The sequence below is a fragment of the Myotis yumanensis genome, unplaced genomic scaffold, assembly GCF_028538775.1.
Source record: "Myotis yumanensis isolate MYYU_CA2020_CCGP unplaced genomic scaffold, mMyoYum1.0.hap1 SCAF_3, whole genome shotgun sequence".
Lineage (NCBI taxonomy): Eukaryota > Metazoa > Chordata > Mammalia > Chiroptera > Vespertilionidae > Myotis > Myotis yumanensis.
In genome coordinates, this window is record NW_027223754.1 from 90020247 (window position 1) to 90043299 (window position 23053).

General features: G+C 42.5%; 1 long non-coding RNA gene across 4 annotated transcripts in view; it reads left to right on the forward strand.

Annotated features, from left to right (window-relative positions):
- The window catches only part of LOC139006645 (uncharacterized), a 60194-nt gene that overhangs the window by 13248 nt on the left and 23893 nt on the right, over positions 1-23053 (forward strand). For 3 of the 4 annotated variants that reach the window (XR_011470787.1, XR_011470784.1, XR_011470785.1), the window contains exon 2: positions 22068-22118. This is a non-coding gene — a long non-coding RNA (uncharacterized lncRNA). Of the gene's footprint in view, positions 1-18290; positions 18347-22067; positions 22119-23053 lie in introns of those variants that run through there. The other variant, XR_011470786.1, reaches the window with a different exon arrangement.

Below are 23053 nucleotides of genomic sequence, written 5' to 3' on the forward strand. Positions count from 1 at the left end.
CCTCAGCTGCAAAGGGCACCCCTGAGGAGTGTGAGGGTTTCAACCCCACCCCAGGCTCCCCAGCCTAGAGCACCACAGTTTGGGAGAGGCACCCACATAACAACACAGAGTTGTGAAAATCAGCAGGGATTCTGTCTACTAGGGAGAGTCAGGAGTCTACTAGATACACAGGTGCCCTCTTAAATGGTCAGCGCACGAAATCTCATATGCAGCTATTCAACCTGGGCTCTGGCAAAGGTAGGGCAGAGCCGACTAAAGTGCTGTGAGGAGAGATTGGTGTTTGTGGCTCTGGGGAGAAAGCTGAAGAAACAGCCACCAAAATCCCTGTGCTGAATTCCTCTTCCACACCACAGACCCCATCTTTCTTGGGTGGAGCATTCTCTTCTTTAAGGCACCAGCCTGGGGGAATGCAGTAGCCCCATCCTCTGGACTTCCTGTTGCCCCAACATGTGGAGGTCATGACCTGCTGAGGAGTCAGGTGTCTTGGCCAGAGTGTAAAGGTCTGGGCCCCTCAGAAGGTATGAGGGGCTGAGTTGTGTGGCTTTGAGGGTGGGAGCCATTCCCCCCACTTTCCCATGAACCTGACTGGCACCTCCCCTTCACATGAGATCCTAAGCCCCATGTTCTCAACTCCTGGTGGCCTAGCCCTGCACCGCCAAGTGGGTTTCCCAGAAGGTCTGGGCAGAATCCAGAAAATACTGAGTTGTGTGCTCCTGGGTGGGGATTATTCCACCACTTTCCCCAAAGCATGACCAGTGCCTCCTACTCACAGGAGATCCACTCACCCCACCCTACCAGCACCCAGCAGCCATACCCTACAGAGCTGGGGTTCCCGCAGAATCTGGAACAGAGTTGTGTGGTTCTAGAACAAGGGTCATTTTTCCTTCACATGCCTGACCAGTGCAGAGATCTGCCTTCACATGGCCAAATCTTGGCCTGCTTGGGCCTGATAAAGTCTGTTGGCTTCAGTCGTATGACTCCCTGAGACACCACCCAACCACAAAGATTTGCAGATGCCCGACAGGTACCAGGGACTTTTGCTGAGTGGCCTCAGACTCAGCACTGGTACTGAGTTTTAACCAAAATCAATCCGGTGAATACCACTAGCCCCTACCTGGTGATTCACTGAGAACCTACCTGATACAACTTGAGTACCACCAGAGGCTCTTTCAGTAACTGAGCTTAACAGATAGCAGGTAGAGGCAGACAGAGGTGGGTCTTGGGGTACTTAGGCCTTTAGCTGACCGGCCACTGAGCTCACTGCTGGTGGAAGCTAGAGTTGGTGCACAACTTGGTCCTTCCCATGCATACCTAGGTCCAGCAAAGGCAGCCACAAACTATGGATCACTATGTAGCTCTAAAGAGGTTATTCAGGGCCAGTCATTGGCAGTGTCTGACACCTGCACCAGAGGCCCTTCCAAGAGGCCCCAGAATCAACACACCCAGTGGCCAGCTTCAGACAACATCAGAACAGGATCCAATTAGCGTCACAAGCAACATATCCCAAGGGAGATCTCAGCAGACACCAGACACTGCTGAGGCTAATTTTGCTTCATGTGGTCAGCATCTGTACAGCAGCTCATACACTGTGGCCAGGGTCAATCCCCACAGCCAGTCAGCCTGAGGTTCAATCCCACGTATGAATGGGCCAATGGCAATCAAGGCTCAATTACAATAGGAGGGCTCATATAACCCATCCAGTGGACATTCCTAGAGCACCCAGTTCAGGTGTTCAAATAGACTGTGTCACTGGTTCCCTCAGGACACATAGTACATAAGACCACACTACAAAGACTGGTAGACATGGCAGATCTACCTAATACATACAAACAACACAAAGGCGGCCAAAATGGGGAGACCAAAACACATGCCCCAAATGAAAGAACAAAAGAAATCTCCAGTAAAAGAACTAAATGAAATCAAGATAAGCAATTTACCAGATGTAGACCTCAAAACAAAATGGTTATAAGGATTCTCAAGTAACTTGGAACTTCAAAAACTTAGTGAGAACTTCAACAGCAGGTACCATAAAAAGATCCTGCTAGAAATTAAGAATACAATATCTGAAATGAAGACTATACTAGAAGGAATAAACAGTAGGTTGGATGAAGCAGAATATCAAATCAGCAATTTAGAAGACAAGCAGAAAACACTCAATTAGAGCAGCAAAAAGAAAATAATTTTAAAAAATGAGTTGAAGGGACCTTTGGAGCAACATGAAGCATAACAACATCTGCATCATAATTATACTAGAAAGAGAAGTGAGAGAGCAAGGGATCGAGAACCTATTTGAAGAAATAATGACTGAAAACTTCCTTAACCTGGAGAAGAAAAAAGACACAAAGTCCAGAAAGCACAGACAGAGAGTCCCAAACAAGATGAACCCAGAGGCCCCCACAGCAATACACATTATGATTGAAATGGCAAAGATTAAAGACAGAGAATCTTAAAGGCAGCAAGAGAAAGACAGTTTACCTACTGTCTTTAAGGGAGCTCCCATAAGACTTCAGCTGATTTCTCAACAGAAACATTTCAGGCCAGAAGTGATTGGCATGAAATATTCAAAGTGATGAAAGCAAGGATCTACACCAAGGCTACTTTACCAAGGATAGGTATCATTTAAAATTGAAGGAAAAGTAAAGAGCTTCCCAGACAAGAAAAAGCTAAAGAAGTCCATTACCACCAAACCACTAATACAAATGTTAAAGGCTCGCTTTAAGAAGAAGAGAAAATTTTAAAAACACAGGAACATAGTCATAAAGAATAAAATGGTAATAAATACATACCTATCAATAATCACTTGAAATGTAAATGGCTTAAATGCTCCTATAAAAAGACATGGGGTAGCTGAGTTGATAAGAAAACAATAACCATACATATGCTGTCTATAAGAGAGCCACCTCAGAACAAAAGATACACACAGACTAAAAGTAAGGGGAAGGAAAAAGATATTTCATATCAATAGAAATGAAAAAAAAAAAAATGCTGGGGTAGCAATAATTATATCAGATAAAATAGACTTTAAAACAAAGCCTATAACAAGAGACAAATAAGGATACTATGAAATGATGAAGGAATCAATCCAAAAAGAGGATAATAACCCTTGTAAACATTTATGCACCTAACCTAGGAGCACCTAAATATATAACATAAATCTTGATGAACATAAGGAGAGGTTGACAGCAACGCAGTCACAGTAGGGGATTTTAACACCACACTGACATCAATGTATAGATCTTCCAGACAGAAAATCAACAAGGAAACTGCAGCCTTAAATGACACATTAGATCAGATAGATTTCATTTATATCTTCAGAAAATTTCACCCCAAAGCAGCAGAATATACATTTTTTTCAAGTGCACATGGAACACTTTCTGAAATAGACCACGTATTACAGCAGTTCTCAACCTGTGGGTCTCGACCCCTTTGGGGGTCAAACGACTCTTTCACAGGGGTTGCCTAAGACCATCGGAAAACACATATATAATTACATATTGTTTTAGTGATAAATCACTATGCTTTAATTATGTTCAATTTGTAACAATGAAATTGGGGGTCACCACAACATGAGGAACTGTATTAAAGGGTCGCAGCGTTAGGAAGGTCGAGAACCACTGACGTATTAGGACACAAGACAAATCTCAATACATTTAAGAAGATTAAAATCATATTAAGCATCTTCTCTGACCATAATGTTATGAAACTGGAAATCAATTACAAGAAAATAAAAACACTGAAAAACATGCAAAGACATGGAAGCTAAGTATCTTATTACTAATAATGAATGGGTTAAACATGAGATCAAGGAAAAAATAAAAAGATGTCTTGAAAGAAATGAAAATGAGAACTTAATAACCCCAAGTCCATTGGATGTAGTAAAAACAGTCCTAAGAGACAAAATCATAGCATTTCAGGCCTATTTCTTTTTTTTTTTTTTAAATATATTTTATTGATTTTTTACAGAGAGGAAGGGAGAGAGATAGAGAGCTAGAAACATCGATGAGAGAGAAACATCGATCAGCTGCCTCCTGCACATCTCCCACTGGGAATGTGCCCGCAACCCAGGCACATGCCCCTGACCGGAATCGAACCTGGGACCCTTCAGTCCGCAGGCCGACGCTCTATCCACTGAGCCAAACCGGTCTCGCAGCATTTCAGGCCTATTTCAAGAAATAAAAAAAATCTCAAACTATTAGAAAAAGAACAACAAACAAAGCCTAAAGTGAGTAGAATTTAAATAATAGAGATCAGAACAGAAAAAAAATGAAATAAAGTCTAAATTAAAAAACAACACAAAAGATCAATGAAACCAACAGCTTGTTTTTTGAAAAGATAAAAAAGATGGAAAAACATTCAACCAGACTTATAAGAAAAAGAGACGACCCAAACAAATAAAATCAGAAATGAAAGAGGAGAACTAACAACAGAATCCACAGAAAGGATTGTAAGAAAATATTATGAACAACAATATGCTAACAAAATGGACAATTATTTTTTTGTGTTTTTTTTTTATCTTGACTAAATGAATAAATTCCCAGAAACATACAATCTTCCAAAACTGAATCAAGAACAATCAAAATCTGAAGAGACTGAAATTGAAGCAGCAATAAAAAAAAGTTTTTTTAAAAGTGCCCTAGCCGGTTTGACTCAGTGGAGAGAGCATTGGCCTGTGGACTGAAGGGTCCGTGATTCAATTCTAGTCAAGGGCACATACGTCGGTTGCAGGCTCCTCCCCAGCCTGGGCCCTGGTCAGGGCTCATGCAGGAGATAACCAACTGATGTATTTCTCTCACATTGATGTTTCTCTCTGTCTTTCCCTCACTCTTTCACTGTCTCTAAAATCAATGGAAAAATATCCTTAGGTAAGAATTAAAACTAAATAATAAAAATTTAAAAACTACCATCAAACCAAAGACCTGGCTTCACAAGTGAATTTTAGCAAACATTCAAAGAAGAACTAACACATATCCTTCTCAAACTATTCCAAAAAGTTCAAGAGGAGGGGAGACACCCAAGCTCATTTTATGAGGCCAACATTATCCTAATTCCAAAACCAGATAAAGAAAGAAAGAAAATTATAAACCAATATCCCTAGTGACCATAGATGGTAAAATCCTCAAAAAAATATTAGCAAACTGGTCCACCAAAACAATAAAAAGGTCATACACCATGATCAAGTGCACTTTATTCCAATGGTAGGAGGTTGGTACAAATCTGCAAATCAATAAACACGATACAGCACATAAACAAAATGACAGATAAAAATCACATGATCACATCAATAGATGCAGAAAAAGCATTTGGTAAAATCTAACATCTATATGTGATAAAAACTGTAAGCAAAGTGGGAATAGAGGGAACACACCTCAACATAATAAAGGCCATATATGACAAACCCACAGCTAACAAGCCTAACATCATACTCAACAGGCAAAAAATAAACTAAAAGTGTTTCCCTTAAGGAACAAGATAGGGATTTCTGGTTTCACCAATGGAAATCCTAGTCACAGCAATGAAACGAAAAGAAAAAAGAAAGGCATTCAAATTGGAAAGGAAGAAGTAAAACTCATCATTTGCAAATGACATGATACTATATATAAAGAACCCTAAAGATTCCACCAAAAAACTAGAACTGATAAATTCAGTGAAGTAGCAGGATACAAAATAAATATCCAGAAATCAGTTGCATTTTTATACACCAACAAAGAAATACCAGAAAAGGAAATTGTTTTTTTATTTTTTTTAAATTAAATCTTCATTGTTCAGATTACATTTGTTCCTCTTCCCCCCCCCCCCCATAACTCCCCTCCTTCCAGTTCCCGCCCCACCCTCCGCCCTCACTCCCCACCCACCGTCCTCATCCATAGGTGCACGATTTTTGTCCAGTCTCTTCCCGCATCTCCCATTCCCCTTTCCCCCCCAAGAATAGTCAGTCCATTCCCTTTCTATGTCCCTGATTCATTATAATCACCAGTTCATTCTGTACATCAGATTATTTATTCACTTGATTCTTAGATTCACTTGTTGATAGATGCATGTTTGTTGTTCACAATTTGTATCTTTACCTTTTTCTTCTTCCTCTTCTTAAAGGATACCATTCAGCATTTCGTATAATACTGGTTTAGTGGTGATGAACTCCTTTAGCTTTTCCTTATCTGTGAAGCTCTTTATCTGACCTTCAATTCTGAATGATAGCTTTGCTGGATAAAGTAATCTTGGTTGTAAGTTCTTGGTATTCAGCACTTTGAATATTTCTTGCCATTCCCTTCTGGCCTGCAAAGTTTCTGTTGAGAAATCAGCTGACAGTCGTATGGGTATTCCCTTGTAGGTAATTGAGTCTCTTTCTCTTGCTGCTTTTAAGATTCTCTCTTTGTCTTTTGCTCTTGGCATTTTAATGATGATGTGTCTTGGTGTGGTCCTCTTTGGATTCCTTTTGTTTGGGGTTCTCTGTGCTTCTTGGACCTGTAAGTCCATTTCTTTCACCAGGTGGGGGAAGTTTTCTGCCATTATTTCTTCAAATAGGTTTTCAATATCTTGCTGTCTCTCATCTTCTGGCACTCCTATTATTCTGATGTTGGTACGCTTGTAGCTGTCCCAGAGGCTCCTTACACTATCTTCACACTTTCGGATTCTTTTTTCATTTTGCTTTTCCAGTTGGGTGTTTTTTGCTTCTTCTCATTTCAAATCTTTGGTTTGATTCTTGTGCTCCTCTGGTCTGCTATTGGGTATAATATTCTTTATTTCAGACCATGTATGCTTACTTTCTAGTTTCTTTATCATAGCATCGAGGGTCTCATTAGTTTTCCTGAGGCTCTGCTCAAGTTTATTGCAAGCCCTCAAAATTGCGATTTTTAGCTCCATATCCTCCATTTCTGTCATGTTTTTTTGTCTCTGCGTCTTTTATGCTTTCTTGGTGCACCCCCTTGTGGTCTTTGTGCACAGTCTTGTTCTAGTTAAGCCTTAATTGTTGTAGTTAATACTAGAGGGATTTGACCACCAGGCCGACTGGCTGTGAGAATCAGCTGTGTGGAAAACTTCTGTCCTCTGGGGAGGTGCTAATCTAGCCTTTGCCTGAGGCGATCCGGCAAATGGCTCTGCGCAGGGCTTGGGCAGGGCGGGCTCAACAGGGCAGGTGGGGGGAGCAGCTATGGCTGCTCTCAGTCCATCCCCAGGGGCTCCGCCTCTCTGTCCCAGCAACCGCTGCAAACCTCGGAGGGACCGTAGCCAGACAGTCCCGCTTCTCCCGTTTGAGTCTGGGTCCCTAGAGACTCACCCGGATCTGTAGCCCAGAGTCTGAGACTCCCTCCTGATTGAAAACGACAACCGCGCCCTCAGCCACCAGCCCACTTTGCGCGCGCACCACTGTACCTTTAAATTTTCCACACTGCGCCTCCTCTGAGCCTCGTAATGCTGTTGTTTTTCCTTCTAGTTGAAGAGTCTCTCCTCAGCCAGCCTTCCTGTGGTTCTGGTTGATGTCCGTTCCGTCTTTTAGTTGTATTTTTGAAGTGGTTGTTTGCGGCAGCAGTCTCTGGTGTTTACCTATGCCTCCATCTTCGATTCTCCCAGAAAAGGAAATTAAGAAAACAATCCCATTTACAATTGCATCTAAAAAAACAAAAAAACACAAAACACACACCATAGGATAAATTTAACCAAGGATGTAAAAGACCTGTACTCAGAAAATTATAAAATACTGAAGAAAGAAATTGAAGAAGATACAAATAAGTGGGAGCATATACCATGTTCATGGATGGAAAGAACTAACATCATTAAAATGTTTATACTACCCGAAACAATATATTCATTCAATGCAATTAAAAATATATATTTTTATGAATTTCAAAGAGGAAGGAAGCGGGAGAGAAAGATAGAAACATCAATGATGAGAATCATTGGTTGGCTGCTTCCTAAACGCCCCCTACTGGGGTTCAAGCCTCCAACCTGGGCTTGTGCCATGACCAGGAATTGAAGTGCAACCTCCTGGTTCATAGGTCAGTGCTCAACCACTGAGCCACACCAGCTGGGCTCAATGCAATTCTTTTCAAGGTACCAATGGTATATTTCACAAAACTAGAACAAATATCCCAATAATTTATATGGAACCAAAAAAGACCCTGAATAGAAGAATAAAGTTGGAGGAATCATGCTACCTGATTTCACTATACTACAAGGCCATAGTAATCAAAACAGCGTAGTACTGGCATAAAAGCAGACATTATAGATCAATGGATCAGATTAGAGAGCCTAGAAATAAACCCATGCCTTTATGGTCAATTAATATTTGACAAAGGAAGCAAGAACATACAATGGGGTAAACACAGTCTATTCAACAAATGGTTGGGAAAATTGGACATATACATGCAAAAATATAAAACTCAACTACCTTCTTACACCATGCACAGAATTAACTCAAAATAGATTAAAGACTTAAATGTAAGACTTGAAACCATAAAAATCCTAGAAGAAAACATAGGCAGTAAAATCTCAGAAGATTTCTGTTATGTTGCCTTGGGCAAGGGAAACAAAAAAAAAATAAGCAAATGGTACTTCATTAAACTAAAAAGGTTTTGTACAGCAAAGGAAACAATCAACAAAATGAAGACAACCCACCAAATGGGAGAACATATTCACTGATACATCTGATAAGGGATTAATATCCAAATTTTATAAACAACTTAATATAACTCAACACCCCCCCCCCCCAAAAATCATCTAATTAAAAAATGGGCACAGGACCTGAATAGACACTACTCCAAAGATGACATACAGATGGCCAAATAGATATATACAAAGATGCTCAACATCACTAATCATCAGGGAAATGCAAATTAAAACCACAATGAGATATCACTTCACACCTGTCAGAATGGTTATCATCAAACAAGTGTTGGTGAGGATATCAAGAAAAGGGAACCCTGGTGCACTGTTTGTGGGAATGCAGATTGGTGCAGCCACTGTGGAAAATGGTATGAAGTTTCCTCAAAAGTTAAAAATGGAACTGTATTATGACCCAGCAATTCCACCCCTGAGAATATATCTGGAAAACAAAACACTAATTCTAAACAGTTTATGCACCCTATTTTCATTGCAGCGTTATTTCCAATAACCAAGATTTGGAAGCAGCCCATGTCTATCAGTAGATGAGTGGATAAAAAAAGCTGTGGTGGTACATTTACACAATGAAATACTACTCAGCCATAAAAAAAGAAGTACATCTTACCTTTTATGACAGCATGGATGCACCTGGAGAATATTATGTTAAGTGAAATAAGCCAGTCAGAGAAAGACGAATATCTTATGATTTCTCTTATATGTAGAATCTAGTGAACAAAATAAACAAAATAGAAACAGACTCATAGATACAGAGAACAGACTGATAGCTGTTACAGGGAGGGAGTTAAGGGGGCTGGGTGAAAAAAGGTGAAGAAATTAAGCAAAAACAACAACTCAGACACAGACAATAGCATGGTGATTATAGAGGGAAATGGGAGTGAGGGATGTAGAAGAGCGTAAATGGGGTATAAGTGGTGATGGAAGGAAACTTGACTCTGGGTGGTGAACATATAGTACAATATATAGATTATCTATTACAGAATGGTACACTTGAAACCTATATAATTTTATTAATCAATGTTACCCCCAATTTAATAAAAGTTTTTTAAAGACTGAAAGACATTTAACAAAATATTAATGAAATTGTGAGCTGTTTTTATTTTTTTTATTTATTTTTTAATATTTTAATAATTTTTATTTCTTAAAGTATTACAAAGAGTATTACATATGTCTCCTTTTTCCCCCCCTTGACATTCCCCCGGCCCCTACTCCCCGCCCCCCCCGCCCCGTGTCTTGTGTCCATTGGTTAATCTTATATGCATGCATATAAGTCCTTCAGTTGGTCTCTTAATCCCCCCCCCAACCCTCCCCAGGCTTCCCACTGTAGTTTAACATTCTGTTCAATGTTGCTCTGCTTCTGTATCTACCCCTGTTCATCAGTCCATACTGGTCCCCTTTATTTGTCCCAACCTCACTGGAGTAGTCTCAACCTCACCAGGGCCGTCCCTACCTCACGGGGGCCGTTTCAACCTCACCGGGGTCATCCCTACTACACGGGGGTCGTTTTAACCTCACCGGGGTCGTCCCTACCTCACGGGGGCCATTTCAACCTCACCGGGGTTGTCCCTACCTCACGGGAGCCATTTCAACCTCACCGGGGTCGTCCCTACCACACCGGGGCCGTTTCAACCTGACCGGAGTTGTCCCTACCTGACCGGGGTCGTCCCTACCTCACGGAGGCCGTTTCAACCTCACCGGGGCCGTCCCGACCTCACCAGGGCCGTTTCAACCTCACCGGGGTTGTCCCTACCACACCGGGGCCGTTTCAACCTGACCGGGCTTGTCCCTACCACACCGGGGCCGTTTCGACCTGACCGGGGTCGTCCCTACCTCACGGGGGCCGTTTCAACCTCACCGGGGTCGTCCCTACCTCACGGGGGCCGTTTCAACCTCACCGGGGTTGTCCCTACCACACCGGGGCTGTTTCAACCTGACCGGGGTTGTCCCTACCACACCGGGGCCGTTTCAACCTGACCGGAGTTGTCCCTACCTGACCGGGGTCGTCCCTACCTCACGGAGGCCGTTTCAACCTCACCGGGGCCGTCCCGACCTCACCAGGGCCGTTTCAACCTCACCGGGGTTGTCCCTACCACACCGGGGCCGTTTCAACCTGACCGGGCTTGTCCCTACCACACCGGGGCCGTTTCGACCTGACCGGGGTCGTCCCTACCTCACGGGGGCCGTTTCAACCTCACCAGGGTCGTCCCTACCTCACGGGGGCCGTTTCAACCTGACCGGGATTGTCCCTACCACACTGGGGCCGTTTCGACCTGACCAGGGTCGTCCCTACCTCACGGGGGCCGTTTCAACCTCACCGGGGTCGTCCCTACCACACCAGGGCCGTTTCAACCTGACCGGGGTCGTCCCTACCTCACGGGGGCCGTTTCAACCTCACCGGGGTTGTCCCTACCACACCGGGGCCGTTTCAACCTGACCGGGGTTGTCCCTACCACACCGGGGCCGTTTCGACCTGACCGGGGTTGTCCCTACCACACCGGGGCCGTTTCGACCTGACTGGGGTCGTCCCTACCTCACGGGGGCCGTTTCAACCTCACCGAGGTCGTCCCTACCTCACGGGGGCCGTTTCAACCTCACCGAGGTCGTCCCTACCTCACGGGGGCCGTTTCAACCTGACCGGGGCCGTCCCTACCTCACGGGGGCCGTTTCAACCTCACCAGGGTCGTCCCTACCACACCGGGGCCGTTTCAACCTGACCGGGGTTGTCCCTACCACACCGGGGCCATTTCGACCTCACCGGGGTCGTCCCTACCTCACGGGGGCCGTTTCAACCTCACCGGGGTCGTCCCAACCTCACGGGGGCCGTTTCAACCTGACCGGGGTCGTTCCTACCACACCAGGGCCGTTTCGACCTCACCGGGGTCGTCCCTACCTCCCGGGGGCCGTTTCAACCTCACCGGGGCCATCCCGACCTCACCGGGGCCATCCCAGCCTTACCGGGGAAATAGGAAGTTTGGCCCTCTGTCCCCTGCCGGCGGCTCCCCACCAGACAAAATCTCCAGGCGTTCCTGGTGGTTGAACATCCAGCACTCCTGCCCTCCACCAAGTGTACAGACTGCCTGTCTGCTGTCCCCCAGCGCCCCACAAGAGACTGGGACCAGTGGGCATGTTTGTGCGCTTGCTGGTACAGCAGTTCCACAGTGCCGGCCCAGTCAGTCCCAGCCCTGGCCGGCCCCGGACCCGACTCTGCCCCCCGATTGCGTCCCTCCCAGATGCAAGGAGCTGAAATCTGCAGCCTGCTGGGATGGGCTCTGTACTTGGTGCCTCTGCACATCCTACTCAGTCTCAATGCGCTTCTTTCTATGCGAGGAGTTGAAATCTGCAGTTTGTTGGGTTGGGCTCTGTACTTGGTGTCACATCCTACTCAGTCTCAATGTTCTTTCTCTCCTTCCAGTTGTAGAGCTTCCACTGGGCCAACTTTCCCATGGTTCTGTATGATAGGTGTTTGTCTGATATTTGGTAGTTTCGATGTTGTTGTGTGAGGTAGCACGCACAGGTCTCTTCCTTATGCCGCCATCCTGGTTCTCCTGGGTCTGCTTCTTGAGTGTGTCTCCCATGGCTGCGAGCAGTTGAAGTCTGCAATTTGTTGGGATAGGCTGCAAAAGCGCAGGTGGGTCTTTTTGTGCACCTGGCACAGCTTGGATGGGGATGTAAATTGATTAGGGCTGAGTCTCAGGGAGTGGCCATGGCGGAGCAAATAGCACTGGCTGAGTCTCCGCGGCCCCTTGAATCTCTGCCAGGGCTTTGTGTCCCCGAGTGCCGGCGAGCAGCTGTGCAACAGAGTCTCCCTCGCTTTCTGATGGCTGCAAGGCTGTGCTGCCTCTCCCCGTAGGGTCTGGTGCCTCATGATCCCGCCTGAACCAGCTCAGTGGATTTGAAAGTTTGCAGAAGCAAAGGCGTTTCTACTTGTGAGTCTGGCACAGCCCAGATGGGAATGTAAATTGCATAGGGCGGGGTCACAGGGAGATGCCGGGGTGGAGACTCAGCGGCCCCTTGCCTATCCAGGACACCAGGACTTTGCGTCCCCCAGTGCCGGCGAGCAGCCGAGCGCCAGAGCCTCCCTCGCTTCCTGACCGCTGGAAGGCCGTGCCTGTCTCTCGCCTTGGGGCCTGGGGCCTCAGAGACCCGCCCGAACCAGCTCAGTGGATTTGAGAGTTTGTAAAAGCACAGTCATTCCCTCTTGTGCCTCTGGCACAGCCCTGAGGGTAGGGCGGGGTCACAGGGAGTCGCCAGCGTGGAGGAAATAGCGATGGCGGCGTCTCCACGCCCCTCGCCTCCCCGGGACACCAGGACTTCTTGTCCCTCAGTGCCGGCGAGCAGCCGCGTGTCAGAGCTTCCCTCGCTCTCCGACCACTGCAAGGCCGTGGCCGCCTCTCCCTGTGGGATCTGGGGCCTCAGAGACCCGCCCCGAGCAAGCCCAGAGGATTCGAGGGTTCGTAAAAAACCGAGAATCCATTTGCAGCCCGAGTGGCGTGTGACTGCGTACCTCTGGTTTTGGTGCCTCTGTAGCTCCCACTCAGTCTCACTGCGCTTCTTTCTTTTCTTCCAGTTGTAGATCTCCCACTGGGCCAACTTCCCCATGGTTCTGAGTGGCGGTTGTTTACTTCATAGTTGATAGTTTCAATGATGCTGTGAGAGAGCAGCACACACAGGTCCGCTCCCTACGCCGCCATCTTGGTTCTCTCGAGCTGTTTTTATTGTCTTCTTTATATTTTCTATTTTTTCAATTTTCTATGATGAGCATGCAAATAATTTTAAAATAACTACTAAAATGTTAACCAAAAGTACTATCTCACAAAAACAAAAACAAAAGAAAGCAGAATAAAGAAAAAAAAGTAGTATCTCATTTCATTTCAATTCATTGAGTTATAATATTAACATTAAATATTTTTCTTTTGTGTACTTTTGTGTAGTTTTTTTTAATAAAAGAGAATTGAAAATTAGAACTCTTTGGGCTAATACCCTTTTGGATAATAAAAACTCGAAGTTTATATTTTTCTTTTATTACAACCATTTGCAAGGTTGTGTCTTTCTTGATTTATTTAAAAGCATTGTAGCCTGGTGTTAAGCATGTGAACTCATGTCTGATTCCTTGAGTTTATAGATTCAGCTCTGCCATTTTAAAAAATATGTTTTTGCCTTAGCCAGTTTGGCTCAGTGGATAAAGCGTCCACCTGTGGACTGAAGGGTCCCGGGTTTGATTCTGGTCAAGGGCACATGCCCAGGTTGCAGGCTCGATCCCCAGTAGGGGGTGTGTAGGAGGCAGCCAATCAATGATTCTCATCATTGATGTTTCTTTTCTTTTTCTTTTTTGTCTTTTTTCCCCCTTCTTTATCACTGATGTTTCTATCTGTCCCTCTCCCTTCCTCTCTGAAATCAATAAAAATATATTTAAATAAATAAATAAAAATATGTTTTTATTGATTTCAAAGAGAGGAAGGGAACAGGAGGGAGAGATAGAAACATCCATGATGAGAGAGAATCATTGATCAGCTGCCTCCTTCATGCCTCCTACTCGGGATTGAGCCTGCAACCTGGGCATGTGCTCTGACCAATAATTGAACCATGACTTCCTGATTCATGGGTCAATGCTCAACCACTGAGCCACACCAACCAGGCAGCTCTGCCATCTTTTAGTCCATGACTGTAGGTAACTTACTTCCCCACTCTAATTTTCAGTTTCTTCTCAAGTAAGGGTGATAATAGTATTCATTTCAAAAGAGTTGTAAAACATTTAAGTATTTTTTGTTATTGTTAGTGCTATGATATATGATTAAATTGTTTTTGCTCTTAAAAAAAAAAGAGCATAGGTTGGAACATTAGGATGTGAAAGAGGGGGCACTGACTTCTCTGAGACCAGAAATAATTACAAGAATGTGAACAATGCCTAGCACAGTGCCCAGTGTGATAGTTAATTTTATGTTTCAATTTGATGGGCCACAAGGTGCCCAGATATTTGATCAAACATTTTTCTGGGTGTATCTGTGAGCCTGTTTTTGGATCCAATTAACATTTGAATGGGTAGACTGAGTTGTCGATTGCCCTCCCCAAAGTAGGTGGGCAATCAAAGACCTAAGTAGAATAGAGACTTACCCTTCAGGAGCAGGGGTGTCTCCTGCCTGACTGTCTTGAGCTAGGTCTTTTCCTGAATTCAGACTCAGACTGAAACATTGGCTCTTCTTGGGTTTCAAGCCTTCCAGCTTTCATACTGGATTGACGTCATCTGCTCTCCTGAGTCTCCAGCTTGCCGACGGCAGATCTTGGAACTTCTCAGCCTCTATAATCATGTGAGCCAACTATTTCTCTCTCTCTCTCTCTCTCTCTCTCTCTCTCTCTCCATATAAAGATATAGATATAGATTAGATAAAGATGGTAGATGTAGATGTAGATGTAGATGTAGATATAGATAGATATATATATAGATATGGTATCTATTGGTTCTTTTTCTCTGGAGAACCCTGATTAATACACCAGTATATAGTAAATGTACAAGCAAGCATATTGTACAAGGCTCTTATTGGCAAAGATCCTGGCAGGCAGTGGTCAGGCAGTGGTCAGTGGTCGGCAAACCGTGGCTCGTGAGCCACATGCGGCTCTTTGGCCCCTTGAGTGTGGCTCTTCCTCAAAATACCACATGCGGCGCGCACATACAGTGCGATTGAAACTTCGTGGCCCATGCGCAGAAGTCGTCTTATTGATGAGAACCTGGAATCGTGCCTAAAATTAAAAACAACATACAAACCTGACTTACCCAAACTTTCCAAGGAGATGCAAGGCCATTGTTCACATTAATGTTTGTCAGTCATTGTCATGATTTAATTTTGTGGATATTGTAAGGTAAATTGTAAGGAATTTAATTTTATCAATAAATAATATCGTTATTAAGTATGATATCAAGTTTTATTCAACGTACCTATAGTTTAACTAAGACTTAAAACTTTAAGTAAAGTTTATTAAGTTAATTTTAGGGAACGTTGTGGAGTGAAAGAAGATGTAGTGTCAAGGATTGAGAAAGGTATGTTGAGATGGTTTGGACATATAGAGAGGATGAACAAAAGGAGATAGACGAAACAAGTATATAAGACGAGTGTGGATAGAAGAGTTGGAAGGGGTCAACCTCAGCGAACGTACCTCAATCAGATTGAGGATGTTTTTAGCAAAGGCCAGCTTAGGAGTACCCTAATTAAGTTAATAACAATGTACCTACCTATATAGTTTAAGTTTAAAAAATTTGGCTCTCAAAAGAAATTTCAATCATTGTACTGTTGATATTTGGCTCTGTTGACTAATGAGTTTGCTGACCACTGCTCTAGGAGATTCAACAAGCATTCCTGTAAGAAGTTAGAGCTCTGAGTAAGGAATGTGATAGCAACTAACATGAAGAAATGGGGAAAAAAAGCAACATTTTATTGCCTACTTATGCCAGGTACTCTGCTAGAGCTTCCCATGATCATTTAATCTGCTAACAAACCTGTAAGCTAAAGGCTCCAGTGCCTGAGAAAACTTTAGAAACAGGGATACCTGGCATGAAAACAAGGCAGAGACTCAGCAACAGAAGAAAATGACAGGGAGACAACAAAATATAAGGGAGGAATTTGTTCATAAGAACAAGATAGGAAAGATAAAGGGGTGAGAGCTTCTAGGACGTTAGGGAAATTGTTTTAATATTCAATTCACTAGTCTCCAAAGATTCATGTTCTAAAACAGCAAATAAAATAGCTTAACATCTGATTATGCAATATCTGTCCTTGGTGATAGGCACATAGCAGCTCTCATGACATATACTTAATTTGCCAGATTAATTGATGTTTTTCGTTCTCTCTTTAAAACATTGCCACAGCCGAAACCGGTTTGGCTCAGTGGATAGAGTGTCGGCCTGCGGACTGAAAGGTCCCAGGTTCGATTCCGGTCAAGGGCATGTACCTTGGTTGCGGGCACATCCCCAGTAGGAGATGTGCAGGAGGCAGCTGATCGATGTTTCTCTCTCATCGATGTTTCTAACTCTCTATCTCTCTCCCTTCCTCTCTGTAAGAAATCAATAAAATATATTAAAAAAAAACAAACAAACAAAAAAAAACCATTGCCACAGCATGATATGTACTCAACAATTAATAAAATTCTTTTTAATATAATTGTGAACTTCTGCTCCCACTACAAATTCCATGCTTGTAGAGTCAGTTGCGTTTTCCCCCAATCCCCTTTATATCAGTTGAATGTGTTATTGTAATTTTTAATTAATTAGATATTATGTAAAACAATGGAATGTGAAACAAAAGTCACTAAAGAAATTGCTGTCAAATTGGGTGAAGCAAGAAAACTGTAAAAGTCCTAGATGGTTTGGCTCAGTGGATAGAGCTTTGGCCTGTGGACCAAAGGGTCCCGGGTTCGATTTTGGTCAAGGGCACCTTGGTTGCACGCTCCTGCCTGGCCTGGGCCCTGATCAGGGTGCATGCATGAGGCAACCAATCAATGTGTTTCTCTCACATGGATGTTTCTCTCTGTCTTTCCCTCTCCCACTCTCTCTAAAAATCAATGGAAAAATATCCTCAGGTGAGGATTAAAAATAAAATAAACACTAAATTCTTTAAAAAAAAAAAAAAAAGAAAGAAAGAAGACTGCAAAAGCCTAGAAAAAGTAAAAATCTACAAGTATTTTCCATTTCAAAAGATTGACAAAATATAATTGTAGTTCAAGTTAAAATTAAAAGTTCAAGGTACATAGTATCATTTAAAAAATGTATTTGCTTTAATTCACTTCTTCAATCAACCAATGACCTACAAATATTGGAGAAGGGAGCTTTAACCATGCTCTGTACTATACATGTATAGTACTTTTGTTTGTTCTTTCTTGGCACAATCTGTCTAGAAAAGAAAAATTCAAGGCTGGAGTTTACAATCTTTTAGTGACTACATTCAGCACATTTGTGTGAACCTCAGTACAGAGAGTAATACTACGTGCCTGTTTAGACTATTCCTCTAAGTCTCAGGGATATTAGGGCTCTTATGTATTAAATTTTGTAATGTGTACATTTATGGCTCACTGGTAATCATAAGATTATCAGAAATAATGCATTTAGGACGAGGTTGTTGTTTTACTATAGGCCAATATGTACCACATTTTAATAGTTCTCTCTGTAAGGCACCTTAGAAATAATCTAGTGCAATTCTCTTGTCTTAAAGTAAATAAACTGAGGACTAGTGTTTAAAGACACTTGCCCAAGATGAAAATTTATTTTTTAAAAAGTAAGGGAGCCCAGGCTGGTGTGGCTTAGTTAGTTGAGCATTGTCCCATGCAACAAGAGGTTGCCTGTTTGGTTCCCAGTTGGGGCACACGCCTGGGTTGCCGGCTCGATCTCTGGTGGGGGGCATACAGCAGGTAGCTGATCAATGTCTCCCTCTCATCAATGTTTCTTTCCTTCTCTCTCATCCTCTCCCTTCCTCTCTCTCTAAAATCAATAAAAATATATTTAAAAACTCTTTTTAAATTAAGGGAAATGTTTAAATAGCCTCTAACTTTGTAACACTTCTAATCCAAAGTTCTCAAAGCACTTTTAAATCAGATCATTAATGATTCTGATACCTATGTATCAAATTGTTGTTCTATTTTCTACCAGCTGGGTTGCCTCTTCTCAGACACTGAAAAGGTCAACATTTTCTTTGCAGATGAACAGTTCAGAGTTGCAGTCATCCTGAATAAGGAACCTGAAAAACAAGAGGTTTTTTTTTTTTTTATCATGTATATCAGTGATTGGCAGTCCAGGCAGGCCTTTCTGTCCACTCTAAGTTTCATAATGTCATTAAAAGTTGAGGCTTTCTCTGTTTTCTTGTTCAGCCAATCTTAATGTGTACTTGTCAACTGGTAATTAGCTATTTTCTGTGAAGGAGAAAAGAAAGCATATCAGCTGAGCTGGCCTTCCTTAAAAAACAGATTTTCTGAAACCACTCCTAATAATTCCTCTTGGATCTAACTGGCCAACTACATTACATGGCCACTCTGATCTGCATAGTGGCTGCACTATGTATTGGGAGGGCAACCAGGAGTCTCATGATTGCAGGACTGTTGCCAAGATTAGGGAGAATGTATGTGCGGTGCCTAGCATGTAGTTGGTACCGAGTAGATGCTGAAAAAATGGTAGCTCTTATTTTATTAGCAAAAAAATTAAACTAGTGATGATCTCCAAATTTCTTCCAGGATCGTTTTTTTGCATTTTTTGGTTTATTTGTTTGTTTTGTGGTGTTTTCTCCCCATATATTTTTTCTCTTACCTCTCTCCTAATCCTCTTTTCTCTGGTAGTCACTTTTATTGGGGTTATCGGTGTCATGTGTACATTCGTGTTTTGTCCCCTTTGTGTTGTGTCTTGTCAAGTTGTATTTTATGCTGTTTGGTCAATGTGGTAGAGAGCAAGCCACATAACCAGACACCCTGAGAGGAGACTCTATCCATGAGTCGAACGATAACATTCAAGACCCAACTATACAGAGAGAACCCAAATATCTCAAGTAGGGGGCATCCCTAGAATACCCAGCCCAGAAGACCTGAGAGACTGCATCACTGACCCCACAAAACATCTACTGTATAAGACAAACTCAAAAAAAATCTGGGTGGCATCGCAGTTTGATCTAATACATACAAACAACCACAAAGGAACAGCAAAAATGGGGAGACAAAGAAACAACCCCCATATGAAAGAAAAGGAGGAATCACCAGAAAAGGAAACAAATGAAACGGAGGCAAGCAATTTGTCAGAGAAAGAATTCAGAGCAATGGTTATAAGGATGCTGAAAAGGATGGAATACAAATTCAACAACATGTGTAAGAATCAAAAGGAAATGAAGAATGACATAACAGCTATAAAGAACAAAATAGAAAGTTTCAATAGTAGACTAGAAAAAGCTGAGGAACGCATCAGTGAGTTAGAAGACAAGGTAGAAAAAACACCCAAGCAAAGCAGCATCTGGAAAAAAAGAACTTAAAAAGCTGGAGGAGAGCCTAAGGGAGCTTTAGGAAAACATGAAATGAAACATCTGCATAATAGGGTCCCAGAAGGAGAGGAAGCTGAGCAAGGAATTGAAAACCTGTTTGAAAAGATAATGACAGAAAACTATCCTGATTTGGGGCAGAAAAAAGTCACATGAGTCCAAGAAGCATACAGAGGCAGAGCTTAAATACAGAAAGTAAGGTTAAAGAATTGGATGAATAGGGGAAGAACCATGGTTCAGTATAGAGGAGATAGAAAGAGAATGATTGGATAAGAAGAAAAATAAATAAATAAATAAATAAAAAGATAAAACAAAAATATTTTTAAATTTTATCTATTTATTTACTCATTTACTTTTGGAAAAGGAGAATATAAGAGAGAGTAGATAGGCTTGAGTTTAGTGAGTGAAACTAATTAAACAATTAAGAGAAGAAGAGAGCAGGAGAGGAGAGGGGGCGGAAAGCATAAAAAATTGACTAGCGAAGAAAGAAAGAAGGGAAGAGTGCATGGATTTGGAGCAGGGGAGAGGAAATTAGATATATGAGTAAGACAACAGAGACCATAATAATAATAGCACATCAATAAAGCAGATAAAGAAGATCAATTTTGAATAAGGGGTAAAAAGAAAGGAAAGAGAAAAACTAAAGCTGGGGCAGGAGAAGAGAAAACAGGATGAAAAAGGGAGAAGTGGGGAAGGAAAAGGTGAAAAAAAAGAAAAAATAATATAAAATAACAATACAAAAATAAAAACAGAATAAAGAAAAAATAATACTAAAAAAATAAAGAACAATTTTTTTAATAAAATAAAAAAATGAAGTGTTGTTCACTTCAGCCAAGTTTAACTAGGTGTACCGATTAATAATGGATTTTGTAATCAAAGAAAACACGATACTTTCAAGAGAAACATCAAAAGTGCTTTATTTAAATAATGTCCACCGCTAGCTACACATTTCCCCCATCTTTCAGGTAATTTGTGGATACCGTCCCAATAGAACTTTTCTTGTTTTGAGGCAAACCATTCAGAGACCCAATTTTCCACTTCTTCGTATGTTTTGAAGTACTGCTCAGAAAATGCGTGGGCCATCAATCGGAATAAGTGGTAATCTGAAGGAGCAAGGTCTGGTGAATACTGCGGGGGTGTTAATACTTCCCAGGCAAGATCTTTTAACATGTCTTTAACTAGTTTTGAAGTGTGTGATGGTGCGTTATCATGAAGCAAAATTACTTTGCTATCTTCTGGCCCATTCTGGTCATTTCGTGATCAAAGCGTGGTTCAAATTGATTATTTGTTGTTGGTAATGATCAGTATTAATAGTTTCACCTGGTTTTAGAAGCTCATAATACACCACACCTTTCTGATCCCACCAAATGCAGAGCATTGTCTTCTATCCAAAGCAATTTGGCCTTGCAGTCAATGTTGATGGTTGACCTGGATTAACCCATGATTTTGTGCATTTGGGATTCTCAAAATAAATCCACTTTTCATTGACAGTCACAATTTGATTCAAAAAAGACTTTGTTTTGTGCTGTTGAAGCAACATTTTACTGATGACTTTTCGGTTTTCCATTTGTCTTTCGTTCAGTTGATGTGGCACCCATTTTCCTTCCTTTAAAATCTTTCCCATTACTTATAAATGATCAGAAATTGTTTGCTGAGCAATGTTTAATCTTTCTGCAAGTTGTTTTTGCGTTTGACATGCATCTTCATCCAGTAATGCTTGTAATTGTTGGTCTTCAAACTTTTTCAGTTGACCTGGATATTCTTTGTCTTTCACATTGAAATCATCACTTTTAAAGTGTTTAAACCAGCGTTCACAAGTATCTTGAGATGGAGCATGTTCACCATAAGCGTCCTGAAGTATTCAGCAGCACTTTTCTTCAAAATAAAGTAATAATTTAAAACTTCCCGCAAATGCTCTTTTTTGGGCACAAAATTTGACATTTTTAAGCGTAAAAACATCTATGATGTTAACACCTTCAGCAAATTTGACATATGAAGTTTTGAAGCTTGCTGTCAATACAACAAATTCGCATACATATCAAATCGCATATATATCACCATTTATGTAACTCCAGCTATTGAAAAAATCCGCATTATTAACTGGTACACCTAGTAATGCCCCTGGGGGCTGATTTAAGACCCCACCCTTCTGTCTGCCACTTCTCAGTTTCCTCTTAGGTCGTCAACACCATGTTGAAGTTCCAAGTGATCCACCACTCCTCTGTTTGTGTTTGTCTCCACACCTTGGCTGCAAGCAGGCAGGACCAATCTGCCCAAGAGTCTTTGTTTCCTTTGTACAGCTGAAGGTGTAGGCTGGGCATGGCTGTATTAGCTGTCTTGAGGCTGCTGGGAGGGGCTGGCTCTTCAGGAGAAAAATGGCTGCTTAGGCTTGGAGGGTCACGAATGTCTCAGTGACGGATTCCTGGTCACCTCTCCCTCCTCTGCTTTCCTCCACAGCCTCTCCCCAGACTCCACAAATCTGCACCTCTACCTGCACCACAGTCTCAGGTGAGTGTTTGTAACTTAAAGGTCTTATGAACTGGATTTAGCGAATAAAAGCAAAGACAAAGGCAAAACAACCATGGGACTGCCAGCCCCCCCCAACCCCCGCTGGCACTGTACTGCTCAGGCAGCTCTTCAGGCCATCTTTCTGGGCACAGTCTCTCTTGGCTATGGACTTAGATGTAGATTCCCCAGCCGCAAGCTGCCTTGTGGCCTTTCCACAGTCAAATGTTACGCCTGTCCCCAAAGGATGCAGCCTTGGTGCAGTGCAGCTTCCTCCTGATCCTCTCAGCCCAGTGGTTGCATGTCTCTTTCTAGCCCAGATTCCTGATTCTGTTGTTCTCCAGGTATCCTCTGTCCTTCCCGGCTGTGGATTGTCTGACCAGCTGTGCCTAATTTGCCAATTCTAGGTGGATGCTCTCTGATTTAGTTGCTTCTTCTATCTGCTCTGGGACAAGGCGCTGGACATGTTCACCATTTTCCTTAATTGCTTCTTTCCTGTCAGTGAGCCAAAGCAACCCAGCCTAGGTTCTCTCATTGTTTCTTCTATACCCTTCCTTGTTCCACTGTCCTAAGTGTGTTTGTGCTGCGGTCAATAAATTCTTGCTTGCTTTTCTTTTTTTAAAAAATATATTTTATTGATTTTTTACAGAGAGGAAGGGAGAGGGATAGAGAGTTAGAAACATCGATGAGAGAGAAATATCGATCAGCTGCCTCCTGCACACTCCCTACTGGGTATGTGCCCACAACCAAGGTACATGCCCTTGACCGGAATCGAACCCGGGACCCTTCAGTCTGCAGGCCGGTGCTCTAGCCACTGAGCCAAACCAGTCAGGGCTCTTGCTTGCTTTTCTACGCTTTGTCTCTTGATTGAAATCTTTCCTTCAAGAAGGCAAGAACCGGGTCGTCTTGTCTTGCTGCTAACATTTAGATAATAAATC